This window comes from Lynx canadensis, chromosome X (genome assembly GCF_007474595.2).
Source record: "Lynx canadensis isolate LIC74 chromosome X, mLynCan4.pri.v2, whole genome shotgun sequence".
In the NCBI taxonomy this organism is placed as follows: Eukaryota; Metazoa; Chordata; class Mammalia; order Carnivora; family Felidae; genus Lynx; species Lynx canadensis.
Window position 1 is genome coordinate 42,505,106 of NC_044321.2, and position 23,203 is coordinate 42,528,308.

The 23,203-nt window shown below is 39.7% G+C and overlaps 1 long non-coding RNA gene across 1 annotated transcript; it reads left to right on the forward strand.

The window, feature by feature from the left end:
- Window positions 1–13,111: 13,111 nt before the first annotated feature.
- LOC115507244 lies at window positions 13,112–16,891 on the forward strand. Its single transcript, XR_004343246.1, has 4 exons — window positions 13,112–13,213; window positions 13,695–13,797; window positions 15,287–15,413; window positions 16,785–16,891. It is a non-coding gene; the product is annotated as an uncharacterized LOC115507244 (long non-coding RNA).
- Window positions 16,892–23,203: the final 6,312 nt, after the last annotated feature.

The following is a 23,203-nucleotide window of genomic DNA, read 5'->3' on the forward strand; positions in this document are numbered from 1 at the left end:
GTGGAAATTGAACCAGCCCTGTATCCCAGGAATAAATCCCATTTAATTGTGGTGATTAATTCTTTTAATGATTTGTTGGATCCAATTTGCAAGTATCTTTTTGAGAATTTTTGCATCCTTGTTCATCAGGGAAATTGGTCTGTAGGTCTCCTTTTTAGTGGGGTCTTTGGTTTTGGAATCAAGGTAATGCTAGCCTCATAGAATGAGTTTGGAAGTTTTCCTTCCATTTCTATTTTTTGGAACAGCTTCAAAAGAATAGGTGTTAACTCTTTTTGAAATATTTGATAGAATTCCCCTGAAAGCCATCCAACCCTGGACTCTTGTGTTTTGGGAGATTTTTGATTACTGATTCAATTTATTTATTGGTTATGGGTCTGTTCAAATTTTCTATTTCTTCCTGTTTCAGTTTTTGTAGTTTATATGTTTCTATGAATTTGTCCATTTCTTTCAGATTGCCTAATTTTTTGGCATATAATTGCTCATCACATTCTCTTATTATTGTTTGTATTTCTGTGGTGTTGGTTGTGATCTCTCCTCTTTCATTTTTTATATTATTAATTTGGGTCCTTTCCTTTTTCTTTTTGATCAATATGGGTAGAGGTTTATCAATTTTGTTAATTCCTTCAAGGAACCAGCTCCTGGTTTCATTGATCTGTTCTACTGTGTTTTTTTAAATTTCAATATCATTTATTTCTGCCCTAATCTTTATTATTTCCCTTCTTCTGCTGGTATTGGGCTTTATTTGCTGTTCTTTTTCCAGCTCTTTTAGGTGTTAGGTTACATTGTGTATTTGAGACCTTTCTTCCTTATTTAGGAATGTCTGGATGGCTATGTACTTCCCTTTTATGATTGCCTTTGCTGCATCCCAGAGGTTTTTGGCTGTCGTGTTTTCATTTTCCTTGGCTTCCATGTACGTTTTAATTTCCTCTTTGATTTTTTGGTTAGCCCATTCATTCTTTAGTGGGATATTCTTTAATCTCCAAGTATTCATGGTCTTTCCAAATTTTTTCTTATGGTTGATATCGAGTTTCATAGTGTTATGGTCTGAAAATATACAAGGTATGATCTTGCTATTTTTGTACCTGTTGAGGGCTCATTTGTGACCCAGTATGTGATCTATTCTGGAGAATGTTCCATGTGCACTTGAGAAGAATGTATATTCTGCTGCTTTAGGATGAAATGTTCTGAATATATATGTTAAGTCCATCTGGTCCAGTGTGTCACACACAGGCATTTTTTCCTTGTTGATTTTCTGCATAGATGATCTGTCCATTGTTGTGGGGGGTGTTGAAGTCCCCTACTAGTATGGTATTATTACCAATGAGTTTATGTTTGTGATTAATTGATTTATGTATTTGGTGTTCCACATTGGGGGCATAAATATTTATAATTTTTAGATTTTTCTTCATGGATAGTCCCCTTAATTATGCTATAATGCCCTTCTTCATCTCTTGTTACAGTCTTGATTTTAAAATTTAGTTTACCTGATATAATTATGGCTACTCCAGCTTTCTTTTGATGACCATTAGCATGATAAATGGTTCCCCATACCCTTACTTTCAATCTGCAGGTGTCTTTAGGTCTAGAATGAGTCTCTTATAAGCAGCATATAGATGGGTCTTGTTTTCTTATCTATTATGATACCCTATGTCTTTTGATTAGAGAATTTAGTCAGTTGACATTTAGACTGAGTACTAAAAGATATGAATTTAGTGCCATTGTGTTGCCTGTAGAGTTGGAGTTTCTGGTGATATTCTCTGGTCCTTTATGGTCTTTGTTGCTTTTGGTCTTTTTTGTTTTGTTTCATCTTTTCTTCACTCAAAGAGTCTCCCTTAAGATTTCTTGCAAGGCTAGTTTAGTGGTCATGAACTCTTTTACTTTTTGTTTTTCTGGGAAACTCGTTATCTCTCCTTCTATTTTGAATGACAGCCTTTCTGGATAAGGAATTCTTGGCTGCATATTTTTCTGATTCAGAATGTTGAATACATCCTGCCATTCCTTTCTAGCCTGCCAGGTTTCTGTGGATATGTCTGCTGCGAACCTGATCTGTCTTCCCTTATAGGTTAAGGACTTTTTTTCCCTTTCTGCTTTCATAATTCTTTCCTTGTCTGTGTATTTTGTGAATTTGACCATGGTATGCCTTGATGATGGTCAGTTTTTGTTGAATCTAATTGGAGTTCTCTCTGCTTTTTGGATTTTGATGTCTGTGTCTTTCCCAAGATTAGGGAAGTTTTCCACTATAATTTGCTCACATAAACCTCTGTCCCTTTTTCTCTTTCTTCATCTTCTGGGACTCCTATGATTCAGATATTATTCCTTTTTAATAAGTCACTAATTTTTCTAAGTCTTGTATCATGATCTTTTGCCTTTGTTTCCCTCCTTTTTTTCTGCTTCATTATTCTCCATAATTTTATCTTCTATATCACTAATTCACTGCTCTGCTTTGTCCATCCTTGCCATCGTGGCATCTATTCAAGATTACATCTCAGTTAGAGCATTTTTAATTTCATCTGACTAGATTTTATTTATTTCATCTCCTCAGAAAGGGGTTCTATGCTTTTTTCAACCCCAGATAGTATTCTTATTATCATGATTCTAAATTCTAGTTCATACATCTTATTTATATCTGTGTTGATTAAGCCACTGGCTGTCATTTCTTCCTGTTCTTTATTTGGGGTGAATTCCTTCATTTTGTCATTTTGGAGGAAGAAAGAAATAATAAAATAAAAAGTAAAAATTAAAAAATTAAAACAAAACAAAAAATCCAATAAATGAAGCTAGATTCTAAGTGTGTTTTGGTCTGCTTGTTGAGAGAAGCTTGAGAGAATAGAGAAATAACAGAAAGAAAAGGGAAAAAAGTAATAAAAAAATTAAAAATTAAAAAAATTATATAATAAAATAGAATAAAAGAAAATTAAGTAGAATAAAAAAATAAAAAGTAAAGTAAAAAAAATAAAATTTTCTGTATCTAAGAGAGGGTAGAAAAAGAAAATTTAAGCAGAAATAGAACAAAGAAAGTGAATAAATAAATGAATCAGCAAAAATTTAAACCTGAAAGAAGTTACATTCATTTTCCCCTAGAACTGAAACTATGAGGCCCTCTATAGTCTGTGCACTAAGCAGGTGGAGTGACTTGTGCTGGTCTTCTAGGCGATGTGCTTGGAGGGTGCAGTTGGGCGGGGCTTGGTGTAACTACATGGTGCTGCTTAGCTTACTGAGGTGTATCAGTGTGTTGTGCATGTGCATGCATGGGAGCTCCAGCTCCCTAGTCTCTGGCACAGGAACTTCACGCTCTCACTGACCTACAATCAAGCACCCCTCCTTTGTCTCAGGCCTCTGTTCACTCCCTGCTTCTACTCTGTCTGTGTCCAAGCTGTTGGCCTGCCAGGCAGCACCTCCCTCCAGAGTTTTATCTCAGATGGGGTTGTGTTTCAAAACCCCACACTTCAGAGACCCCTGTGACTTGGACCTGTGCTGACTCTCTTGGATAAGATCTCACTGAGCAATTGCTGGGTGCTGCCTTTCTGCAGAAAACGTTTGTGCAAGCTCGTGCAGTGGCAGAGGTTCAGAGATTATGGCAAATCACAACACACAGTGGGTGCCAGGTTTCACCACACTCTGGTGTCTTTGTCTCAATACCAGCAAACGTGGCTGCTCTCCGAGGTCCTCTGGGACCTTTGCCTGTGGGGAGGCCATATGGCCTCTACCAAGTGCACTCCAAGCAGGGGAACTGCTTTTCCCCATGTAGCACATGGACCCCTCAGACCCCACTGCTTGCTCCTGGGGATTCGCCCTACTTCCTCACCAGAGCACTGCCAGGCACTGAGCTCTGAAACTTCAGACTCTGCACTCCACTGTTTATAGAATCCTGGTGTTATTGAAACCCTCTCCTTTCTTCCTGTCAGTGGTTTTGGGGAACATATTTCTTGTTCAGTCCCCTTCGAGTGTTTTCACTCTTTCTCTCTAGCTGCTTTCAGGGGGAGTGCTTTTCTTCCACAATCCTGATGCACTGCACTCTCCCCCTTTCTCTTTCTCCATTCTCTCTCCACAAAAACAGCTCCCTACCCTCCGTGGTTTTTCTCTCCCCCAGTTCACCTCTCTGCACCATGTATCTGCCAAGTTCTGTGGCTCAAGTTATGCAGATTGTTGTGCTAATCCTCAGATCGATTTCCTGGGTGTTCAAAATGTTTTGGTGCTGATGCATAAGGGCACTTGTACCTCGATGTTTATAGCAGCACTTTCAACAATAGCCAAATTATGGAAAGAGCCTATATGTCCATCAACTGATGAATGGATAAAGAAATTGTGGTTTATATACACAATGGAATACTACTTGGCAATGAGAAAGAATGAAATATGGCCTTTTGTAGCAATGTGGATAGAACTGGAGCATGTTATGCTAAGTGAAATAAGCCATACAGAGAAAGACAGATACCATATGTTTTCACTCTTATGTAGATACTGAGAAAATTAACAGAAGACCATGGGGGAAGGGAAGGGAAAAAAAGTTAGAGAGGGAGGGAGCCAAAGCATAAGAGACTCTTAAAAACTGAGAATAAACTGAGGGTTGATGGGGGTGGGAGGGAGGGGAAAGTGGGTGATGGGCATCGAGGAGGGCACCTGTTGGGATGAGCACTGGGTGTTATATGGAAACCAATTTGACAATAAATTTCATATTAAAAAAATGTTTTGGTGCTGATCTAGCTGTATTTCAGGGATAAGTTAAGCTCATGGTCTCCATGTTGTTCTTCCATCTTAACTTCTCTCCAAGAATAGGTATTAACTCTTTAAATATTTGGTAGAATTCACCTGTGAAGCCATCTGGCCCTGGACTTTTGTTAGGAATTTTTTATTTCTGACTCAATTTCTTTGCTGGTTATTGGTCTTTTTTTTTTAATATATGAAATTTATTGACAAATTGGTTTCCATACAACACCCAGTGCTCATCCCAAAAGGTGCCCTCCTCAATACCCATCACCCACCCTCTCCTCCCTCCCACCCCCCATCAACCCTCAGTTTGTTCTCAGTTTTTAACAGTCTCTTATGCTTTGGCTCTCTCCCACTCTAACCTCTTTTTTTTTTTCCTTCCCCTCCCCCATGGGTTCCTGTTAAGTTTCTCAGGATCCACATAAGAGTGAAAACATATGGTATCTGTCTTTCTCTGTGTGGCTTATTTCACTTAGCATCACACTCTCCAGTTCCATCCACGTTGCTACAAAAGGCCATATTTCATTTTTTCTCATTGCCACGTAGTATTCCATTGTGTATATAAACCACAATTTCTTTATCCATTCATCAGTTGATGGACATTTAGGCTCTTTCCATAATTTGGCTATTGTTGAGAGTGCTGCTATGAACATTGGGGTACAAGTGCCCCTATGCATCAGTACTCCTGTATCCCTTGGGTAAATTCCTAGCAGTGCTATTGCTGGGTCATAGGGTAGGTCTATTTTTAATTTTCTGAGGAACCTCCACACTGCTTTCCAGAGCGGCTGCACCAATTTGCATTCCCACCAACAGTGCAAGAGGGTTCCCGTTTCTCCACATCCCCTCCAGCATCTATAGTCTCCTGATGTGTTCATTTTGGCCACTCTGACTGGCGTGAGGTGATACCTGAGTGTGGTTTTGATTTGTATTTCCCTGATAAGGAGCGACGCTGAACATCTTTTCATGTGCCTGTTGGCCATCTGGATGTCTTCTTTAGAGAAGTGTCTATTCATGTTTTCTGCCCATTTCTTCACTGGGTTATTTGTTTTTCGGGTGTGGAGTTTGGTGAGCTCTTTATAGATTTTGGATACTAGCCCTTTGTCCGATATGTCATTTGCAAATATCTTTTCCCATTCCGTTGGTTGCCTTTTAGTTTTGTTGGTTGTTTCCTTTGCTGTGCAGAAGCTTTTTATCTTCATAAGGTCCCAGTAATTCACTTTTGCTTTTAATTCCCTTGCCTTTGGGGATGTGTCGAGTAAGAGATTGCTATGGCTGAGGTCAGAGAGGTCTTTTCCTGCTTTCTCCTCTAAGGTTTTGATGGTTTCCTGTCTCACATTTAGGTCCTTTATCCATTTTGAGTTTATTTTTGTAAATGGTGTGAGAAAGTGGTCTAGTTTCAACCTTCTGCATGTTGCTGTCCAGTTCTCCCAGCACCATTTGTTAAAGAGGCTGTCTTTTTTCCATTGGATGTTCTTTCCTGCTTTGTCAAAGATGAGTTGGCCATACGTTTGTGGGTCTAGTTCTGGGGTTTCTATTCTATTCCATTGGTCTATGTGTCTGTTTTTGTGCCATGGTTATTGGTCTTTTAAAGCCTTCTCTTTCTTCCTGTTTCAGTTTTGGTAGTTTATATGTTTCTAAGAATTTATCCATATCTTCCCTTTTACCCAATTTGTTGACATATAGGTTTTCATAATATTCTCATGTAATTATTTGTATTTCTGTGGTGTTGGTTGTTATTTCTCCTGTCTCATTTGTGATTTTATTTATTTGGGTCTGTTCTCTTTTCTTTTTGATAATGCTGGATAGAGGTTTATCAATTTTATTAATTTTTTTTAAATAACCAGCTCCTGGTTTCATTAATCTGTACTATCGTTTTTTTTTTTTAAGTTTACATATCACTTATTTCCATTCTAATCCTTATTACTTCCTTCCTTCTGCTGGCTTTAGGCTTTGTTTGTTGTTCTTTTTCTAGCTCCTTAGGTGTAAGGTTAGGTAAGGTTACACAAGCTGACTGGAGTGTAAAATGTTTTCTCATATCTTAGAATCATCTAGCAATACAAATTAAAAACCTTTAAAGCCCAACTTTCCTTTCATCCAGCAATTCAGTTTTCAGGAATACATTGTAAGAAAATATAAGAAAAATGTGCTACAGTGCAAAAATAAGATATTCATTCCAATTTTTCTTATAATAGTACAAAGATGAGGAATAATCAACATAAAACACACCCATGTATCTGTTTAAAATAAATAGAATCAAGGGCACCTGGGTGGCTCAGTCAGCTAAACATCCAACTTCGGATCAGGTCATGATCTCACAGTCCATGTGTTTGAGCCTCGAGTTGGGCTCTGTGCTGACAGCTCAGAGCCTGGAACTTGCTTCAGATTCATTCTGTGTCTCCCTCTCTCTATGCCCCTCCTCCACTTGTGCTCTGTCTCTCTCAAAAATAAATAAACATTAATTTTTTTAATAAACAAAATCATACTGTAGTGTTCTATGTTTTTTTGGGTATTAACCTTAATTAATGGACACCAATATATATCAATATATGTTAATTTATCTAATTCTTCAATGACTGCAAAACTTCCATTGTCTAGTTTTACTGCAGTTCACATGAGCAAGTACATTACTGGACACATAAGTCCTTTTGAATTCTTACAACTGTTGTGTATATACAGCAGTCTACTTGGATGAATATACCTTTAGGATGAATTCCAGAAGGGAGATTTCTGGGAAAGAATGCTTAGTGCATTACTAATTGTAATATGTTGAGAGTATCAGGAGTTTCTCGTGAATCTTTAAACCTGCTTCCTTTCCCTCATCTAAGGAGGTGGGGATGGGTTACATAAGCTGTTGGGGCTCAACACAAACACCCCTCATACATCCTAGCTGCGCCTTCTATTGCTCTCTTTCTCTCTCTCTCCAAGGCTAGCTGTTTGGGTTTCTCCCAACTGCACATTAGGGTGGTGGTTGTGGGCGGTAACTCCCAGGTCTGGCCCATATTCAGACCACCAGGGGCAGTACCCTAGGCCAGAAGAAGGCCAGACAGGGAAGAACAGACCACTCCCCACCACCATTATCTCCCTCTGAAGTACACACTTGTGGTCAGTGTGTGACCCTGAATCTTTCCCTCCTCCAGGTATTGGAAACAGGCTGGGTCATCATCCCACTCACTGTACCACCATAGGTGGCACCTCATCACAGCTTCATCATGGCTTTGTGTCTGTACATCCTGCTCACAGCTGACCCAGGTAGCATATACCACATTTCTCCTATTGGGTTTCTGGACCGTCTGAACAGGGCTCACATTTGGCCCATGCACCCCCTCAGCCTTGGCCTGGGGTTGGACCTTGACACCTGCTCCACTCCAGACTGGGCACAGTTGCTAGTCCCCACTCTTGATTATCATCTCCAACAATGGTAAATGGGTGGACAAAAAGTCTCTTTTCCCTCTGCTATGGTGAGGGAAGGGAGGAGAGGGGCAGGAAGGGCAGAAAGGGATGCCTTGTGGCTCCTCTCAGTGGTCCTAGTGACAATGCTATTACTTCCAGATGTTAATTCTACCCAGAATTAAGATGACCTCATGCTGGGATTTAAATAATAATGACAAGACAGTGGGACTGAGCAATTCTTAGTGGCTGAATTATTTTTAAAGAGCATATATTACTTGTGCTATAAAACAAATAAAATGAAATGATATCTACAGTCTTCACAATGACACAAAGGTTTGGGAGTACCTAATTGTCTGTGGTCATAGTGGTTGCTCTGTGCTAATGCTGCCTGAGGATGAGGTTACCCAGAAGGCTTGTGGCACTGAGAAAATTGGATTTTTTTTTCAGTTTAGACTCTAACCTCTCACACGGACAGGACCCCATCTTCCCAGTGTTCTGAAGAAACTTGATCCTACCCAGAGAACACAGCTGCTGCCAACAGACAAAGCACCAAGGTCAGGGAGACAGCTGGGCAGCAGATAACCTGTCCAAGAGATAACAGGAAATGACTAAGAGCCAATAAAAGAGCTCACCTGAGGAGAAACACGAGCCTGAGGTCAGATTCCACAGTTTATGCTGATTGAAGAGTATGAGACCTCAGTCCTTATCGATAAATCTTTATTTCATACACATAAAGATCTGAATTGTAGGAACAGTTCCTGATTAGATATTAAAAGTGGTTATCCCTAATTCCCTTACTGATCAAAGAAGAATTACATGTTCTTTACACTTGGCTCTAAATTGCCTCTATATCTTGTTTGTTTGAAACAGGGAGGGTGAGAGAAAGGGAGTGAGGGAAAAAGAGAGGGAGGGATGTGGTAATTCTACTTCTGCCACAGGGCATCTTTCTAACTCTCAAAGAACCTGTGCTTCTCTAAAGGTAACCTGCAGGGTCTGGGAATGCAAGACAGCAAGGGTTTCTGGTTGGGGGTGGAAGTAGGGCAGGGCAAGGTCAAATTCCTTTCTGTCTTATAGGTACTTACCTTTATTTGCTAAAATGAGGGGCAATAGTCCGCTGTCCACCCCCTTCTCTCCCCTACCCTCGCTCTTTCCCTGACAGTGGAGGACCAGTCCACCTAGGTGATGGTGAAGCCTTTGGAGGCTCACCAGATGCAGGAGACCTACAACCCTGAGGACTGTATTTTATATGCTGTGTTACCCTTGGAGTAACCCTGTGTCTTTGTAGTCCTGGAATGTGCTGGCTTGTTTTCCAGGGAAACAAAGCATATTTACCGTCTGACAGGAGGAAGAGGTGAACTTTTCTAAAGTCTCCCTCTTCTTTTGGGATCATGCTGCACATACACAGTGCTACATAACCAGCTGTTTCAAGTTTATAACTCAATGTGAGCAGCACAACTATGACAGCAAACATTATTCAGCATTGGTTTGTGATGGGCGGCCACATTTCATTTTCAAATGTGTTGCAGTTTACTTATATAGTAAGTCCGTGACAATTCTTTTATAAATTAAGCTGCTTTGGAAATCCCATGTATCTAAATCTTTGTTCACATCCAAGACAGTTTCCCTTTTTTTTGAGGAGGGGGGAAGTGAGCAAGGGGCAGGGAGAGAGAGAGAGAGAGAGAGAGAGAGAGAGAGAGAGAGAAGTGGGGCTCACTTCGAGCAGGGCTTGAGCTCACACGATGGGGGGGGCTCTAATTCACAAAGCATGAGATCATGACCTGAGCTGAAGTCAGATGTTTAACACAGGCTCCCCCAAGACAGTTTCCTTAACATAAAGTTTTAGAAGTAGAAGTTTTGGGTTACAGAATGTATGCAAGTTTTAAAGCTTATATATTTGAATTTATCAGTCCTTTTCTTTATATTTTTCTGGATTCCTTTCATGCTTGAAATGGCTTTGTAGACTTTCAGAGCCTAAAAGCTCTCACACATCTCTAAGGAGACTAAAGACTCTTGAGGGCAACTGGGGCAGCTGCACTGAGAAGAAAACTTGAAGGGCCAATTGGCAGGTGAAATGCAGGGCTGGGAACAGTCCTAGACAGAAGGACTGAAAGATTTTGGGGGTGGAGAAGGGAAGGACAGGTCTTCCAGGACTAGGAAACAATGTCCTGCTTCAGGCATGGCAGAATCTCTGCTTGGATGGGGAAGGCTGGATCTACAGCCTATTCGATATATACATCACTGTGCATACACACAGGTGTTACTACACATATGTCCAAATCTTGGGATTGGCTGGTGAAGTTGACCCCACAGAGGTTGTGTTTGGGTGGCAACAGAAGATGGTATCTAACCATTTTCATTCCCTTTCTGATTCTCCAGCAGGCTCCCTGCTGTCTCTCAGCAACTGTAAGTGTGAATAGGTGTGAATGCTTGAATGTGAGAGGGAGCCAGCAGGACTCAGATGGGTTTAGGCGGTGAGATCTGTGTCCTCTGGGGAGGAAGTTCCTTAAGGCCATCACATCTTTCCCCTCACAGGACTTGTGGCTGCCACAGCCCTTGTTGTGGTGGGGGCAGGACAAGGGAGGATGGTGGACTACAAAGGGCTCAGATGAAAATGGGGTGAGTCTTGGGGATGTTATTTGAAGTATCTGGATGCCAGAGACACCAGGTACTTTTGACAAAGTGCAGATTCAGGAATCCTCAGTGGGGTCAAGGATGAAGGAATGAGAAAGCCCCGCCCACACAGCATGCGCTGGATGCAGTGCGCATGCCCAGTGCCCAGCATTTTCCCATCAGCCACTGACTTGGGTCGTGTGCAAAGCGTTCCGTGTGCAGCACTGTGCGGATCGCGTCCTATCATCTGGATTCTTTCTAAGATTCACTTGGTACGTCTTTTACCAATTGGTAGGCAGATGAGTCTGCCCAGAAGTTTAAGTGTGAGTGTGAGGAGGGAGCCAGTGGGCTTTGGGTGGGTCAGGGCCATGTAGTTCCTGGCCTCTGAGGAGGAAGGTCCTTGAGGTCTTTGCCCTCATAGGCATTGCGGCCGCCATAGCTCATGTCACAGTGGCGGGGGCCAGAACAAGTGAGGACGGTGGGCTGTGGAGGGGAGGGGGTCGCATGAAGAGGGGGCAAGGCTTGGGGCAAATTCTGAGGTATCTGGGTCCTAGAGGCACCAGGAACTGACAAAGGGTGGATTTGGGAATTGTCGGTGTGGGCGTGATGAAGGGTGCAGAAGTCATAACCACGTGGTACGTGCGAAGGCAGTATGCATGTCCAATGCTGTGCACCTTTCCAGCCGTTATTGGTATGGAACGTGTGCAGTGTGTTCTGAGTGCTGAGCTGTTGGGGTCGCGTCCTACCACCTGGAGTCTTTCTCTCATGAGACTTGATCGTTCTCCCAGGAGCTTAAATGTGAGTGAGTGAGGAAAGAGCCAGCGGGCTTCAGGCAGGTCAGGGTGGCCGTTTCTTGTCGCTGAGGAGGAAGGTCACCTTTCTCTTTACAGGTGTTGTGGCTGCCATGGCTTTTGTCTTTGTTAGAGGGGGGCTGAGACAAGGGAGGGCAATGGGCGGATGATAAAGGGGGTCAGATGAAGATGGGGCGAGTCTTGATGATGTTATTTGAGGTATCGGTCTTGGAGGCGCTAGGAACTGCCGACGGAGGGCAGATTTGGGGAATTTTTGGTGAAGCCCCAGTGAGGGGCAGGGAAGCCCTTCCCATGTGGCTTGCAGGATGCAGTGCACATGCCCACTGCCCAGAACTTTCTCCTTGGTGGCTGGCGTGAGAGCATGTGCAGCGTGTTCTGGGTGCTGAGCTGAGCATGTCGAGGCTTACCATGTAGATTTTTTCTCGCTGAGAATCAGTAGGTCTGCAGATTAGTCCGCCCAGGAATTTAAGTTTGAGTGAATGTGAAGAGGTTGCTATTTGCCTTTAGGTGGGTAAGGGCAGTGTGGTTCCTGGCCTCCGGTGAGTAAGTCCATGAAGTCATCGTCATCCTCACAGGTATGGCCCACCATAGCCCATGTCGTGGTGGTGGGGCTGGGAAAGGGAGAGTGCCAGATGAAAATGGAGTTGTCTAAGGGGTGCTATTGGAGGCATCTGAGTCCTGGGGGCACCTGAAACTGCCGACAGAGCATGGAATTGAGAATGGTCCGTGGAGAGTTAGACAAGACTGTATATTACAAAATCTCTTCATAGTGGAGAGTCCAGTTGTGAAATGAAATCTTTTTAGGAAAGTTGTATGTTTTTTCAAGTACTTGAAGGTCCGTTGTCTGCCAAATTGCTGTGAAACAAAGGTTTTGCAAATAGCCTCATTTGATGTGATTGGAAAATAGGCAGTTGTTATGAGTTCAAAATTTATTTTGGAAATCTCAACAAATGTAAAAAAGAATTTATAATTAGCAGTTGGCCATAAAAATATTTCAGTATAATTATTATTTTATTACATTCTTCAGTCAATGATTTTTTCTTTTTTATTTATTATTATTTTTTAATTTAAATTCAAGTTCATTAGCATACAGTATAGTCTTAGTTTCAGGAGTAGAACCCAGTGACTCATCTCTTACATATGACACCTAGTGCTCATCCCTAAAAGTACCCTCCTTAATGCCCCTCACCCATTTAACCCATCCTTCCCCACCTCCCCTCCAGCACCCCTCAGTTTGTTCTCTATTTAAGAGTCTCTTATGGTTTGCTTCCCTCTCCCTCTCTGTTTTTATCTTATTTTTCCTTCTCTTCCCCTGTGTTCATCTGTTGTTTCTTAAATTCCACATATGAGTGGAATCCTATGACATTTGTCTTTCTCGAACTGACTGTTTTCGCTTAGCATAATACACTCTAGTTCAATCCACGTTATTGCAAAAAATAGTTTCATTCTTTTTGATTGCTGAGTAGTATTCCATTGTATATACATGCACCCCAATGTTTATAGCAGTGCTATCAACAATAGCCAAATTATGGAAAGAGCCCAAATGTGCATCAGCTGATGAATGGATAAAGAAGATGTGGTGTATATTTAACGATTTTCTATTTTCAGTGTGAAATATGAGTGCACGAGTAAGATCAAGATCTAGAGGAAAGGGAGATGGAAAAAAGTCTTCTAAGCAGGAAGAACCTGTGGTTGTGAGTGCTTTAATGTTTTACTTCTATTGGCAGAAATAATTTTTTAGGAAAAACTATCAAAAAAAGTTGTTGAACCAGTATAGTATGTTGTTTAAAGGACTTTCTTGCTTAAAATGGATGAAAAATGAATCCAGGAAAGAAACATTGAGGAAAAAGACTTACATTCTGGTGTTGCCTGGATGTGTAAATTGATAGGAGCCCAGGAATCCTCTCTATGACTTCCCTATTGTGCTTATGAATAAACAAACAACACACATCTCAGAAAAGATTAAAAAGGTTTCCAGAATTATTAGTCCTTGCAGATAACTCCTTGGAGTATTTTCTATATATAAAGAGTAATTTTATTGAATACTTACAGAGAAGAGTATAGGAAAAACTTCAGATTTGTGATTGACTACCTCCATGTAGTATGTGTATTTGTGCCTTCTGTCATTATAGTATTAATATCAATACTCTTTATTTGCACCTATCCTCCCCTAAGGCTAAACAACCAGGTGAAAAAACATCACAGCAAAAGGAACTACCAACTGAGAATCCAGATATTGAGACTGGGCAAGAGAAAGAAGGAGCACCTGTGGCTCAAGGTGAAGAGGGGATGAAGAAACATGTTGTATTTCATTTATGATGTTATATTAGTAATAGGAATAGATAAAGGGTTCCTTGAAAATTGGCTGGAAACCTGTTTGGTAAGGGAAAGGTATAGTTTGCAGCTGACTGCAGTCCTTCTCTGTGATAAGTTTTCTTTCTTTCAGCATTTTACCATCCCATATTTTAAATTATTTGGCATGCTTGGAAAGTACAATTCTTGCCAATGCTCTATATTAGCAAAGCAAGGAAACAACATTAAATTTAGACAGAATTATACACTATGTCATTAGTTAAAGTTGGCCTTTTTTGAATGCTGTTTTCTGGGATTCTTAAGTCGTGGCATCAAATGTTTAAGCAGACCTAGATACACTTTGGCTAACTCTTAGATTGTAATTTTTAAAAATCATAATACAGAGAAACAAAAATGTGAAAGCCTTTCCTAGTTGCTGTTAAAGTCTTCAATATTTTTGTCTTCCTGAACCATAATCTAGTTGTCATATATTCCTTTTTTAAAAACTTTTTTACTTAGAAAAGATTTAAAGCTTACAGAAAAGTTACAAGAAAAGTACAGTGTACTTTTGATAGGAGCCTCAGACACCTTGATCCACGCATTGCTATGCTAACCTTGTGCCACATATCACCCTTCCTTAGATAATAATACACATATTATTATTGTTAAACCACTTGAGATTAAATTTCAACTCTGTACTCTCAAAGTAATTCAGTGTCTGTTTCCTCGAAACAAGGATATTGTTTTACATAACCCCAGTACAATGATCAGATTGAGGAACTTTAACGTTAAGAAAAAATTATTATCTAATATGTGGTCTGTTGCCTAGTAATGTCCAATTTTGTCAGCTGGCTTAGTAATATCCTTTATACCATTATTTTTTCCTGATCCAGGATCCAACCCAAAACCACCCATTGTATTTAGTTGTCACCTCTCTTTCGACTCCTTTATCCTAGAAGTGTACTTCAGTCTTTCTTTGTCTTTCCTGATTGACAATTTCTGGAGTCCAGGCCATTTGTTTTGTAAAATGTTCTTCAGGTTGGGTTTCTCTCATCTTTTTATTTGTGATGACTTTTTTTCACTCATTTATTGGGGCCTGCTTGGTGGCAGATCATGTACTCGATGCTGAAGATAAAAATATAAATGAGAGAATGATTTCTGTCTTGTACTCACAATCTTGTCAGAAATTCAGGTAAACAAATGGCTGATCTAGTGGAATAAGTGCAATAATATAAGTGTATATAGGTTACAAAGGTGATAACTAAGTTGTCTTAAACAGTTTTGGAAAAAGAAACACTTCATAGAGGAGGTAATATATAAGAAACATAACTCCCATTTTCTAGCAGAAAAACTTTTTAATGCTTACTGCATTCTTATACATCATACTTTTTACACTACTGACTTACAGAGCTTTATTTAATAATATTAATTTATGGTTTGCTGCTTACATTAATAATTCTGTTTATTTATATAAGAACCTGAACTGGAAAGTGAAACCCAGGGAATGGGTCTGGAAAAGACTGGAGCTGAGCATGTAGATTGCCCTGAGGTGAGAAAGGAAGACTCCACCTAATCCAGCACCTGCTAAAATTCCAGAAGCATGTAAGTTCTCCATTAAGAATGCCAGTCATGGGGTTGTTCTTTTCTACAATATTATTATACCTTTGTAACAAATCACGAACACAAAGATTATTTGAAAAGTAGCTTAGACACCAAATGCTTGATTCAGAGACAGTATCAGAAGGAAAAAATGAGTTAACTCAAAGGCATGTTGTTGAATTATAAAACATGGAAGTATTATTACTTTGGAATAGAAGTCCTTTGAAACCTAATGCAAGTGGTCATATACTTACATAAATTATTTAACATACCCCAGTACCAAATGGATATCTAAACAACACAGTAGTATTGATTTTCGTTTAATTTGCCTGAACTATTTCTCAACAATCACTGTATCTTTTAGACACCAAAAAATGATATGGATCTCTTTGTTTTGGCTTTTATAGGTTGGCTTATTTGTTTTTTAAATAGTGAGCGAGGCTAAGAAATGGTAATATTTGCCTGCATCTTGTAATGTCATCTATGATGGTAGTGGCTTATAACTAGTGTGACTGTGTAATTTTTATCATCCAAACTAGGACACTCTTGAGAGTTTAAAGGAGTGCTGTTGACTGCTTACACCAGGACAATAAGTGCCAATGAAACAAATGGTCACTTTACTATAAATAGACCATAGAAAAGTTGAACTGAATCAATGAAATATTTTTGCACAAAAGAGACAAACCAAATGGAATAATGTTTCTGCCTTCTCTTTAGTTAAAATGGTTCCAAGCATGACATCATTATTTTAATTTTTAATTATTTTTAAAGGTTTTTATTTCTTTTTGAGTGGGGGGAGGGGCAGAGAGAGAAGGGGACAGAGGATCCAAAGCAGGCTGCATGCTGACAGCAGAGAGCTCGATGCTGGGCTCGAACTCATGAACCACGAGATCATGACCTGAGCTGAAGGTGGATGCTTAACCCACTGAGCCACCCACATGTCCCAGTGACATTATTATTTTAGCTAATACAGATAATTAGAAGACTATTTCAAATGAATGAATTTCAGTGATACTGGGTTTACTTGCTTGTTTGCTTCTTGGAGTTTCTGCTTGGTTGATTTTATTTTAATTGAAATCAGACAGCTTTTTCTCACTACCTAAAATTATCTTTAAATAAGCCAGTGGGATTTGATCTGTTCTGGGTTTGAGAAATCTGTGTTTCTTCATACCATCAAAAAGAGTGATGTATTTAAAAACTTGGTGCTTATATGCCTGAAAATGTACATTAGCGTAGAGGTCTGTGCCGTGATTAAGGTTCTGGTTTTAGTTTCATCTTATAAAACCAAAGCTGTAGTGTCCTTTATGTACCTTTATTCTTGTCTAAGTAAAGTTCTGCTAAGTGATGTACCCAATTCTTACGTTTATGTTTTAGGTGATGAACAGTCATATGTTCAAAAGAAGACAAGCTGAAGCCATACGTATGCTTTGTTATGTTGATAATTTGGCTTAAGTTCTCTCAATAAAGCCTTAATAAAATTTGCTCAGAAGAAGTCATGCATATCTTTTGTTAAATCTGTTTCTAGGAATGTGATGCTATTATAAGTGGTATCTTAAAAAAACTCTTTATTCCATTTAGAGCTGGTCTATAGAAGTGCTGTTTATTCTTGTGTAATGATTTTGTCTGGCAACTTTGCTAAACTTATTCTAATAGTGTATCTCTACATCCTTTTGGATTTTCTACATACACAGTCATACCACATGCAAATAATGACGGTATTGTTTCTTTTTGAATCTTTCTACCTTGTAGTTCTTGTCCTTACCTTATGACATTAGCCACATCCTTTTAAGTTGGATAGAAGTAATGATAATAGACATCCTTGTGTATCACTGATCTCTTCAACATTTCACTGTGATGTATGCTATAGATTTTTTATTTTTTTATTTTTTTAAAGTTTATTTATTTATTTTGAGAGAGACAGAGCATGAGCAGGAGACGGGCAGAGAAGGAGAGAGAGAATCCCAAGCAGGCTCCGCACAACTGTGCAGAGCCCAACATGGGGCTAGATCTCACAAACTGTGAGATTGTGACCTGAGCCAAAATCAAGAGTTGGACACTTAACTGACTGAGCCATCCAGGTGCCCTATTTTTTTTAAAGTACTATCGATTTTTAAAAATTAGATCTCTTCTATTAGATTAAGGAAGTTTCTTTTTATTCCTAGTTTGCTAAGAGTACTTACCATGAATGTTTGTTGAATGTTATTATCACACACTTACTCTACATCTACTGAGGTGATCTTATGAGGTTTTTCCATTAATCTGTTAATGTGGTATTCCTAGACTAAACACAGTTTGAGTCATGATATATTCTCCTTTTTATGTATTGTTGTATTCCTCTTTCTGATGTTTTGTTTAGGATGTTTGTATCTTTGTTCACAAGTGAGATTGGCCCATACGTTTTTTTATGTACTCTCTATCTTGGGCTTTGATATTTTCTTATTCTGGCTTCAAAAATGAGTTGAGGTATATATCCTCTTTTTCTGTTTTCTGATAGAGTTCATCTAACTTTGGAATTATTTCTTAAATGTTTGATAGAATTTGTTAGTGAAGCCATCTGGGCTTGGAGTTCATTTTTTAGGAAAGTTTAAAATTAATGATTTAATATTTTCTATTCTCGGGGCGCCTGGGTGGCGCAGTCGGTTAAGCGTCCGACTTCAGCCAGGTCACGATCTCGCGGTCCGTGAGTTCGAGCCCCGCGTCGGGCTCTGGGCTGATGGCTCGGAGCCTGGAGCCTGTTTCCGATTCTGTGTCTCCCTCTCTCTCTGCCCCTCCCCCGTTCATGCTCTGTCTCTCTCTGTCTCCAAAATAAATAAACGTTGAAAAAAAAAATTAAAAAAAAAAAGTCACCAAAAATAAATAAAATAAACCATTTCTTCTTTAAAAAAAAAAAAATATTTTCTATTCTCTAGTCAGTTTGGGTAAGTTTTATTTTTATAGGGCTTTGGCCATGTTACCTAAATTTTCATTACAGAGTTGTCCATAATATCCTCTCATTATTCTCTTAATGTCTGCAGGATCTGTGATACTGACATTTTAATTCTTAGTACTGATAATTTGTGCCTTCCCTCTTGCATTATTAACCAGTCTCACTGGAAGTTTACCACCATTATTAGTTTTTTAAAAATAAACCAACTTTTGACTATGCTGATCCTATTCTATTTTTGTTTTATATTTTGTTAATTTTATCTCTCACTTTTATTATTTTTCTTCTTTCTCTGTTTAATTTGCTCTTCTTTTTCTACCCCCTTAAAATAAATGTTTAGCTCACTAATTTTTAGCCTTTAAAAACATTTTTTTAACATTTATTTGTTGTTGAGAGACAGAGTGCTAGCAGGGGAGGGAGACACAGAATCTGAAGCAGGCTCCAAGCTCCCAGCTGTCAGCACAGCCCCAACGCAGGGCTTGAACACATGAACCACAAGATCATGACCTGAGCTGAAGTTGGACACTTAACCAACTGAGCCACCCAGGCTCCCCTAGCCTTTTTATTTTTTTTTTTTTTTTAAATTTTTTTTTTCAACGTTTATTTATTTTTGGGACAGAGAGAGACAGAGCATGAACGGGGGAGGGGCAGAGAGAGAGGGAGACACAGAATCGGAAACAGGCTCCAGGCTCTGAGCCATCAGCCCAGAGCCTGACGCGGGGCTCGAACTCACGGACCGCGAGATCGTGACCTGGCTGAAGTCGGACGCTTAACCGACTGCGCCACCCAGGCGCCCCTACCCTAGCCTTTTTAATATACACTTTTAAATTATAACATTTTCTAAATAGGGCTTTTGTTTCATCTCAAGTTTTGATATATAGTATTTTTGTTATTCAACTTAGCATATTTTCTTATTCTCATTCTGATTTCTTTGAACTATGGACTACTTTTAAGTGTATTCCTTAACCTTTAAACATTTGAACATTTTCTTTTTGTTATGCAGCACAAGTAACTGATATAGCTATTTATAAGAGACACAGCTAAAACATAAGAATTCAGAAAATTTGAAAGTAAAAGTATGGGCAAAAGATATTCTGCACAAAATAGCTAAAATAAGCTTTCAGATAAATAAGCATTACTACAAAATAAGGGATATTTCATGTAGAAAAATTCAATTCATCAGGAATATTTAACAATTTTTTTTATTTTTTTTAGGAATATTTAACAATTTTAAATATGAACCTAATAGCATCTCTTCAGAGCATAATGGAAAAATTGGTAGAACCCCAAGGAGAAATCAGTAGAAGAGAAAACAGACAAAAATCAGTAAGGAGTGATATGAAAGATTTGCACATCGTGATTAACAAATTTTACCTAATGGAAATATATAGAACTCTGTACTCAACAACGGAATACATATTCTTTTCAGTGTAATTATTCAGTCAGAGGCTTTACACTGTATATTTAAATTCTTAGAAATTTGTCGTGTTTTACAGCCCAGAATATGGTCAATTTTTGTAAAAATTACATATGTGCTTGAAAAGAATGTGTATTCACTTGCTGAATGTAGGTGATGTGCACTGCCTAACTTTGTGTTCCTGTCCTCCATTTATTTTAGTGCTGTGGTCCCCTTGTCCTGACAAGGCAAGGACCCTTGGGCAGTGGCTCAAGTTCTGTTGCCTTCCTCAGCATCCACGTGGCCTATAGGAAACTATATTCATTCTTGCCATGCCATATAGTGGTAGTAGAGCATGTCCCTATGCTGTGGTTTCTTTTCTCCCAGCTCTCCTAGGCTGCTCTACAAGACTTTCTCTTTGAAATTTCTCCAGGCAAAAACCAAGCATCAGTCTCCAGGGGATATACTTCAGGCTCTAAAACTTGGTCGTCAGACTCCATTCTGGTTGCAGCACTAGGATGGGTCTCTGATTTCCTATAGCTCAGAGCATACAGCTGGTGAGATGCTAGTCTTCCTTTCTTAAACGTATTCTAAATGTCTTTTAGTGGTTCTCTTAAATCTCAATTCATTTGATTTTAAATGAGGTGGGAAACATAACCTCCCCTCCAACTCAGAGTAGGGAAGATTTATTTCATACCAGCCCCCAGTAGGTTGACATCTTGCAACTTAGGTATTTTATTTTCAATAGACTCTTTAAGGAACTTTCAAACTTCTACTAATCCTGTCATTATGTAGACTGCTTAGACTAGCAGAATGAGGAAATACATTATTCTCATCTCTTTAAAATGTGAGGTAACTTATTGCCTATTGTCCTGTTGTCAGTAGGCATTTGGATGTAATGAATTTAAGAGAGAGGTATAAATTTGAAATTCATTAAGGATATAGATAGCATTTGAAGCCATGGGCTCACAGGAACTCACCTAGGGAGAGAGTATATACAGAGAAGAGAGCCACAGGCAGAGTCCTGGGGCTTTCCACATAAGGAAGAGCCTATAAAAGGATGAAGAAAAAGGACCACCAGAGAAGTAGGAAGAAACTAGGTGAGTTGTGGTATCAAGAACATCTAAAGGAAATGAAGTATTGAAAGAAATAATAAGCAGTCAACAATTTAAAATGATGGTGAAGGGTCATGCAAAGAGGCTATAAGAAATTCTTAATCTGGCAAGATATGTGTCACCAGAGACTTTGATAAGATCCACTTGCTCAGGAGAAGAAAAGCCTAATTGAAGAGGATCAAGGTGAAATGGGAGGTGAGCAAGTAGAGGTGGTGATTATAGAAAATGTTTTTTGAGGAGTTTCAATGCATGAAAGAGGGAAATGGAAATTTAGCTAAGAGGCTGGCATGAGGTCAAGGAAGGGGGGATTATTTTTTGATTGATATTAAAGCATGTTTGTGTGCTGGTGAGAATGGCATAGGAGAGGATGGAACACCTTAGTAAGGCCATAGGGATGGGATCTGAACACAAATGGAGGGGTTGGCTTTGCATATGAACAGGGACACGTTTCCACAATAATGTGGAAAGGCTAATATTGGAGGGCTCAAGGAGAAATTTCTATCTGAGTAGAAGAAGAGGTAAGATTAGAAAGCAGAGAGGGGGAACCCTCTTGCACTGTTGGTGGGAATGCAAACTGGTGCAGCCACTCTGGAAAACAGTGTGGAGTTTCCTCAGAAAATTAAAAATAGACCTACCCTATGACCCAGCAATAGCACTGCTAGGAATTTACCCAAGGGATGCAGGAGTACTGATGCGTAGGGGCATTTGTACCCCAATGTTTTTTTGTTTTTTTTGTTTTTTTTTGTTTTTTTTGTTTTTTTTAAATTTTTTTTTCAACGTTTATTTATTTTTGGGACAGAGAGAGACAGAGCATGAACGGGGGAGGGGCAGAGAGAGAGAGGGAGACACAGAATCGGAAACAGGCTCCAGGCTCTGAGCCATCAGCCCAGAGCCTGACGTGGGGCTCGAACTCACAGACCGCGAGATCGTGACCTGGCTGAAGTCGGACGCTTAACCGACTGCGCCACCCAGGCGCCCCTGTACCCCAATGTTTATAGCAACACTCTCAACAATAGCCAAATTATGGAAAGAGCCTAAATGTCCATCAACTGATGAATGGATAAAGAAATTGTGGTTTATATACACAATGGAGTACTACGTGGCAATGAGAAAGAATGAAATATGGCCCTTTGTAGCAACATGGATGGAACTGGAGAGTGTAATGCTAAGTGAAATAAGCCATACAGAGAAAGACAGATACCATATGTTTTCACTCTTATGTGGATCCTGAGAAACTTAACAGAAACCCATGGGGGAGGGGAAGGAAAAAAAAAAGAGGTTAGAGTGGAAGAGAGCCAAAGCATAAGAGACTCTTAAAAACTGAGAATTAACTGAGGGTTGATGGGGGGTGGGAGGGAGGGGTGGGTGGGTGATGGGTATTGAGGAGGGCACCTTTTGGGATGAGCACTGGGTGTTGTATGGAAACCAGTTTGACAATAAACTTCATATATTGAAAAAAAATGATAAAAAAAAAAGCAGAGAGGGAATTTCTACTTTTCCCTTTATACCTTTCTATGATTTTTCAATTTTGACCACGACTATATCTTTTTGTAAAATGATAAAGATCTGTTACTAGATTGGAAAAGCTTATTTATTTATTTATTTATTTGAGAGAGAGAGAGATTTTGCACATGTGATCAGAGGAGAGGGAGAGTGAGAGAGAGAGACTCTGAAGCAGGCTCCATGCCCAGTGCAGAGCCCCACGTGGGGCTCCCTTGAGATCATGACCTGAACGGAAATCAAGACTTGGATGATTAACCAACTGAGCCACCCAGGCACCCCTGAAAAACTATTTTTTTTTAATATTTTTTTTCAACGTTTATTTATTTTTGGGACAGAGAGAGACAGAGCATGAACGGGGGAGGGGCAGAGAGAGAGGGAGACACAGAATCGGAAACAGGCTCCAGGCTCCGAGCCATCAACCCAGAGCCTGACGCGAGGCTCGAACTCACGGACCGCGAGATTGTGACCTGGCTGAAGTCGGACGCTTAACCGACTGTGCCACCCAGGTGCCCCCCTGAAAAACTATTTTTAAAGAGAAGCTTGTGGTTACTTACTTTGCAACCATCTTGTGTTCAGGGGTACACACAGTAGGAGCCCCTAGTAGGAGAAACAGTAGCTCTTATTTGCTTCCCTTCCTTGGCCAAGGTGCAACTAGGCCTGAGGAACAGATAATGGAGACATTCTGCCAGGGCCACATTAAGATCCTTAGAGGGTCTGTCTGAGCCCTGAAAAGACTATGGAGTGTCCTCCTTCCCATTTGCCATATGTATTTTGTGATAAAAATTGATGGTAAAATGTTTATATTTTCCCATGATACAATGTTTCTTTGAATATCAAATACAAGTATCAAAATGTT